The 7,383-nt window shown below is 38.2% G+C and overlaps 1 long non-coding RNA gene across 1 annotated transcript; it reads left to right on the top strand.

The window, feature by feature from the left end:
- The first annotated feature begins 5,831 nt into the window (after positions 1-5,831).
- On the top strand, positions 5,832-7,377 carry LOC104966857 (uncharacterized). The gene is made up of 4 exons (XR_800689.1): positions 5,832-5,982; positions 6,077-6,119; positions 6,410-6,472; positions 7,031-7,377. It is a non-coding gene; the product is annotated as an uncharacterized lncRNA (long non-coding RNA).
- Positions 7,378-7,383: the final 6 nt, after the last annotated feature.

A 7,383-nucleotide genomic window follows, 5' to 3' on the forward strand; every position in this document is an offset into this window, starting at 1 on the left:
CCCCCCTCCCTCCCTATGAGCCCAGTGGCTGTCTGCGAGACACAACGAAACCCAGCCCGAAACACACCCGCAGCCTGGCTGGGAGTTTGTGTGTGTGCTCACACACCGACTCACAGCCTCGCCGCGTCCCGCCGTCTCAGGGAGGAGAAATCTCCAAAGAGGTATTTTCTGTGTTGTACTCGCTACAGGGTGTACTTTGAGGGTTTGTGACTGCAGACCGTTTACATGCAGAAAAAGCTCCATAACACACAAGGGGACGGGTAATAACCAGAAAAGCATGACATGTGACCTTTAAGCGTTTTGACACAGGAACAAATATTATCAATAACTTAACCAGGACTTTGATCGGACACTCGGAGTGGGGCTGTCTATATACAAAACGAACACACTTCAGCAGCAACAGTTGTTGTTGTAGTGTGATGTGTTCAGAAGGGTGTAAAGCCAGTTGCAGTTCAGTTTGCTCGTTAGTTGGATTATCATGCTATTTAATTTATCATGATTACAAAAAACACAGTTGCATTTGTCAGACATGAACATAACTTACTTTAAACACAAATAGGTGTGTTCTTTCCCAGGCTCGATGGAGAAAGAGCGATCGACCTGTCACAAAAAAAGCCTTTCTTCTTTAAACTCAACTCAAGTTTATTAAACCTATCTATTCAGAGAATGCATTTTATAATAAACACAGTATACGTTTGCACAGCAGTATAAGATGAGGCCAGGTGTACATTTGTATCACTTCAAACAATGTAACAGATGATCAATTGATCATATGTTGAACAGTTCATATTAAGATACAGGTACATGTTTTGCACTATGAATGAGAAGATACTCTTTCTAAGTTCTTTGCAGTGTGATGAAATACTGTCAAAACTTAAACACATGATTTGGCCTCTTACACCTATGTTAGTTGTCTCATGTTGCATTAAAATGTCACATTTTCATGATTTACAAGTGAAATTAATTAACTTCTGGATTGGGATTCAACCTAATTGAAGCTGTTTTTTTGTTTAAATGTTGCCTACATTGTACTGTGTCTGTTACTGATTCACAATTCGTTGTGGTTAGTGTTATACCACCTCTTTTTGGTTGAATCAAACTCATTTTGGACTGATCTCATTGGCCTGTTTCTATTTTAAGAGAAGGATGGAAAGGATTTTTTTATTTCGAGGAGTCTTCTTTGCATTTATGGGTTGTTTGTATCATAACTTTTACTGTATTTGGCCGATGCAGCTGTTGTGATATCTTTGATTAATCCTCCTCTTCCTCTCACAGCCCGTCTCTGTTGGACCTAGTTGAGATCGAGAAGAAACTGAGGGAAGCCAGGAAAGAGAGAGAGAGGCTGCTCAGAGAGAGGGTGAGTCACCTGCCGTGAGAAACGCTCGCTGACACCTCTAATCACCCGCGACACACGGCATTAGACACGGCTGTCTGGTCCCTGACGCCCACTCAGCTCGCACATGAGGGTCCAAGAGGAAAAGCCAGCAGATGTCTGGATGTTTGTGATGCATGTTTACAGCATTGGAGAAGTCCAAGACTGAGGAATGTGTAGCCATATGATTGTGGGTTTATGTGGAGTATGAAAGTAGCAACTTTCAGTGGCACATATTGAATTAAAGTTTCTTTTTTTAATGCACGTGTCAAGAAGTCCATCGTAAATACTACTCTGTTAAAGAGTATCATCATTGTGTTATTTATTTTTGGGCTAAAAATTCAATTATACATGTGTGCACCCAGGAAGAACGACGGCTGTTGTTGTTGGAGGAGAGAGGACAGAAAGAGCTAAAGTCTCCGAAAACAGAGCCCACAGAACTTACAGAGCCAGAGAACCAAAAACGTCTCGAGCCGGAAATTAAGGAGCAGCCAGAGGCCATTTCAGAGGTATGTATGAAATGACAAGCATCAGGTCGTGTGAAACATATTATTAACATTTGTATTCTGAGCAATGATCTGTGAGAAATACAATTATCAAATCTATGCAGCAGATCCAAAGATAGTCTTGTTTAGTCTATGCATTGAATTGTTGATTTTTTGAGTAAATAAAACCCTAATATATATACATATATATCAAAAAGGGAAAACACTGGTCTGAAGATGTTAGAGGACAAAGAAAACACAGTGAAACACAAGACATGCAACAACAAATAATAATACAAAACTGAAATTCCATTGTAGTTTAATACAAATAAACACAGAAAAAACTATGAGTTTGAACTTTCAACCCTTAGCAAGAGTTAGACATCATAAATATTACATTTCTCAGATTTGTACACAGAACAGTATATTGCTTATATAACCATCATGAGTACAGGGTGTGGGACCAGGTCAATAAAAGCAGACACACATTTAAATACATGTACAAGAAAAGTGCAGCCCATTTTTTTCTTTCAGACCAAATGCACATGTGAGAAAACGTTTTTATTTCTGATGGCAGAAGGCCCTCCAGCAGCTCAGCCTGCCCCTCTTCCTCTCTCCGAACTTTGACCTCCGGGCCCATGTGGAGTCTCTGGGTCATGGAGTGAGTGGCAGCACGGACCTGCGCCTGACACCGCGACGCTGCGCCGGCTTCCTGACCAAACGAGGGGGGAGGGTGAAGACCTGGAAGAAGAGATGGTTCCTGTTTGACATGGACCACAGACGACTAGCCTACTATACAGGTTAGGCCGGCTGGGGCAGTGGAGAGTGTGCACATAATGACTGATTGTTTGAATAAATGCACTAGATGTCCAACATGCTGTCAAATAATATTTCATATATAACATCACTTTTCAGTCTTTATCCAACACTTATTATGCTGTACATTGTATTGTGTTTTCGCTCAAATTGTTTACTTTGAAAGAGAACAACTTGAAAGCATTTTTTAAAAATATAAGTTTGTTGTCACCCCATTTTCCCCACGTTTCTTCTGTTTTCTGCAGACTGTGATGAGAGGAAGCTAAAGGGAGTAATCTACTTCCAGGCCATAGAAGAAGTTTACCTTGACCATCTACGAACAGCCAATTCTGTGAGTAGTTATACACCGTCGCACCAGCTGACTCAGAAAGATCTGTTCAAGTTTGTGGCTTAGGGCTTGTGAAAAATCTCTGGTCTTTGATTCTGTAAAGAAAATGTGGCTCAGTCACGACTTGCAAAAAAACATATGAATACGACATCTGTAATTTCCCAGATTCAAATAAATGTTTCAAGCCCAACCATTATATCTAAAAACCTATGTATACAAGTAGGATATAGAATTATAAAAAGACACATTGAAGTGTTGGTTGACAGTATTACACATCTATTTATCATAATCTTCTTTCCTCATCTTCTCAAACAAAATAAAATCGCTATACTGTAGTTGAATATCTGCTATAGTAAGTTCTTAAAAAAAGTTTGTAGCTGCATTTAATTGAACAGACAAAGAATCCATTCAAACTGAAGCACCCGGTTGTTCTGCTTCTGGGAAAGGTTATGACGGACTTAGAACAGTTATTTAAAAGTTATTTATTTTTAGTGACTTGGGGTTTCACATGGAAAAATGCTAAATCTCTATGTTAAGGTACGCCTTGTAAAAAGTCAAAATACTTGTTCTTCACCCTGATTTATGACTAACCTGATTTCGATCTGTTTCTGTCTCTTCAGTCTCCACGGCCCAGCTTGACATTCTGCGTGAAGACGTATGACCGTCTTTTCTTTCTGGTGGCCTCCAATCCGGTATCCATGCGGATTTGGATGGATGTCATCGTCACAGCAACAGACGAGCACAGCCGTTATTGACCTCCTTCATACTTGACTATGAAACCCTTGAGTGATTATTGAGCGGACAATGCACTGAGTGTGTCTCCTGTTTGTTGAGATCCACCTCAGCAGCTGATTCTGTACCTGGACTCATGACTCTGTGGATAAAGCGTGACACGAGGAGGTGCACTGGCTCCAGATGTTGAACAGATGTGTATAAATGCAGTGGGGGAAACTGTTACTTGATGCTTGAGTGGCGGCTGAGGTTCAACGCTGAACCAGCTGCATGCCTTCAGCAGTTTAACACATCAGCCTGCAGCTGGGAGTCTGTTACTGCCAGGTTTCTCTTTGAACCTGAGCTCCCCCTGCTGGTCTGAGTGAAGCATTACAGCGCAGGTGTACACTTAAACTACAACAGGGTGTGAACACTATACTTGCAGCACCTGTCGATATAACGCAATCTAATATAACAATGCAACCATTGTATTAGACTGTGTGCTACGTCACTATTTCTGTCTAGTCTTGGATTATTTTATATGGTCAGGTGTTTCCTCAAATATGTCCATATGCTGTATATTTTTCAGAAATTACATTTTTATGAATTAAGTTATTTGGAAGTGTATATGGGTTTGATATGCAAACAAATGAAGGCATGCACTGTTATGAATGAACTATTAAATGTTTATTCATACAAATGTTGGTCTTTTTTTTCAATCAAAATCTGTATTTCCAACTTAATAATAACAATGGCACACAAATATATTCTGATCATGGAGTCTTTGATTAATATTTAGCTATTTTTGCAATGTGCTGTTTAGCCTCTTGCACACACAGTACTGTAGGTTGTAAATAGTTGCATAATGTCCAGTCGTCCCTATCTTTAGTTATGGTTATTGTCGTCTCAAGATATGCGTCTGTTTTATCAATATTTTCACAATTACTAGTCATTGGTCCTGTGTCGTGTGCCTTATATTTGTATATCCTTGTTATTGTTATTATACTGCTAGAGGAGTATTTGGTGTAGCACTTTACATACCATTTCACAAAACACTATTTATTTATTTACAAAAAATATGTGAGTGGGCTTACATCAAATCATGCACACACACTCCTACATCCCTGACACCTGCGTAACTTAACTGTTTTTTTTGTAAAGTATTTTAACTATTTCCATAATTTCCTTGCAGTGCAGTGTGCAAATAGCAACACGGTAATAAGCTGGTAGATAAATGTCTTTATTGACGCAGAACACAATTTCCTTCCTATAGAGAGTTGGTGCTTAAAAGGATCTTCACTATAGTTTTTACATGATCAAGATCAAACCATATACAATGTATTTGTGTATTTGGTTGTGATATATTTATTTATTTGCACCAGTCGTGGCACCTTTAGAGCGAATTTCCTGCTCTTTTGAGATGCTTACTGTAACAGATAAGAAGAGTCTATATAAGGCTTTGACCTCATGTCTCAGACGCTTAACCACTTCTGTCTTTCTTACAGCCAACTAAACTGACATCAGTGCTGTTTGAAAATCAGCGTACAGATTGTAACATTACGTTCTTGGTTTGATTCTAGAAGAATCCCAGCATAAATACTTGTATGTCAAACACCAAGTATCTGTGTTTTAAGAATCAAACTGATTCACTTCTCCTTCATCGTGTTCATCTCTGCGTAGCTCCTAAATATGGCTGCTCAGTAAAGTTCAGAAATAGTTTCTGCTTGTTCAAAAACATCACACACAACGCCCACTGGCAACTAGTTTGGTAAAGCCTTTATACTTCACTTTGTTTTCACTTATATTTACTTCAACTTGACTGTTTCATTTATGACACTTTATGACTTCTACTGTTTGTGCATGTAAAGTATCACATTGTTGTTTCTTCCCTCTTTCTGCATTGCCTTTCATTTTGTTTCTCTTCACTTCCTCTTTGTTTCAAAATGACAACATGATCTGATGAAACAGTTGAGTACTTGAGTGTGGAAACAAATGTCATATTTTATATTTTTCTGTTTATTGAATATGTAAATCAACAACTCACTTTTGAAAACACATTTATATTTCATTATAAAATCTGGTTTGGAACATTGTTATGTGAATCCCTTAGAAATGACTGATGGGACTTGCATTAATGTAGTAAAAAGAGATTCTAATCTCTATGGTGCTGAAGGCCACACCCCGAACACATCTTTCAAAAGCCATCAACACGCGACACCAGTCTGACATGACTCAGTTGTTGGACTATTACCACTGACCCTTCCATGCTGGTGAAACCTTTATTTGTTTCTTTATCAATTTCGGAAACATAGATCGGTACTGTATATACTACTACTACTACTAATGTATTTATTTCTTCTCTAGAAACAGAACATATTGTATGCTGACCATCATTGTTGGCTGTAAGGTAAGATAATTTATTTTTAAAACTCAAATTATTGCGAGTCTTAAAATGTCAAGCTTATTTTGATAGTTAACTGTCAACTTCATGTTGTTATATATGTATATATAGAAGTTCTTGCATTTGTTTTATTACTTTCTACAGTAAGGTTTTGCAAAACATATGCAAAACATTTTATGGATCCCCCTATAAAACATATATTCTTCTTTACTAGGGCTATTCATATTGTAGGAGGTAGCTAGTAAATCCAAATGAATAGATTTCATGTCTGTTGTGTGTGTCTGGTGCCTCTGTAGGAATATCAAGCTGACAGAAAAGCATGTTGGGTGCTTTAAAGGTTTTCCTCTTTCTACTACAAGGTAGGGTTTCCAACAATATAATGCCTTTCGATGTCTTTAGATTACTCACAAAAAGTGCTAAATATGCTTTTTTGTTTAAAGTTAAGGTTTTGTGGGTGTGTGTTGTTAATTTGGACGGGTTTGTTTTCTTTTAATTATGTTTACATTTCTGCTTAATTTTCTTTATTTTTTTTAAAGATGAGCTACAGTGTAGAAATGGCAATGAAAATCTTATGACCCGAGCTCCTCCAACGATGCAACATATATAATAAAATACAATATAAATCTATATACATGTAAATAGAATATGATATATACAAGTATAGAATATGAAATTAAATATTGTACATTAAGACAAAGTTAAATACGGTTTATTGCGGTGATAACTATTTAGATAAATAAGTAGATCGCAAGATGACAAACAGATGAATGTTTATCGAGGCACTTAACAGAGCTCAGGTGTTTAGCAGTCTTATGGCCTGTGGGATAAAACTGTCCCTGAGTCTGGTAGTTGTTTGAATACTTAATTTTTTTTTAACCTTGGCGGATATTTAATTTATTGCTCTTATTTCACCTTAGGTAGCTTATGCGACGTGAAGTGGGAAATCACCATGCCTCAGAGAATAGATGGACTAACTGGATCCTGTGTGAAGGTCCCCTGCACTTTCGCCGTTGACTCAACGTTTGATGGACTTCTGGATGGTTCCTGCAAAGCAATTTGGAAAAGAGGAAGCACAGGCGGAACAATTGTGTTTGATTCCAGTCTCACTGGAGATCAGGCAAGCGGAAACATTCTGCAAGGAAACCTCACAGGGAACCTGCTGAACAAGGAGTGCACCACCATCTTCTACAACATGCAACCGTCCCATTCTCACAAATACTACTTCAGGATTCAGTGTGATAACAACCTGAAGGGCAACTATCCAACAGGA

Source organism: Notothenia coriiceps, unplaced genomic scaffold, assembly GCF_000735185.1.
Source record: "Notothenia coriiceps isolate Sejong01 unplaced genomic scaffold, NC01 NC01_scaffold00002267, whole genome shotgun sequence".
Classification (NCBI taxonomy): Eukaryota; Metazoa; Chordata; class Actinopteri; order Perciformes; family Nototheniidae; genus Notothenia; species Notothenia coriiceps.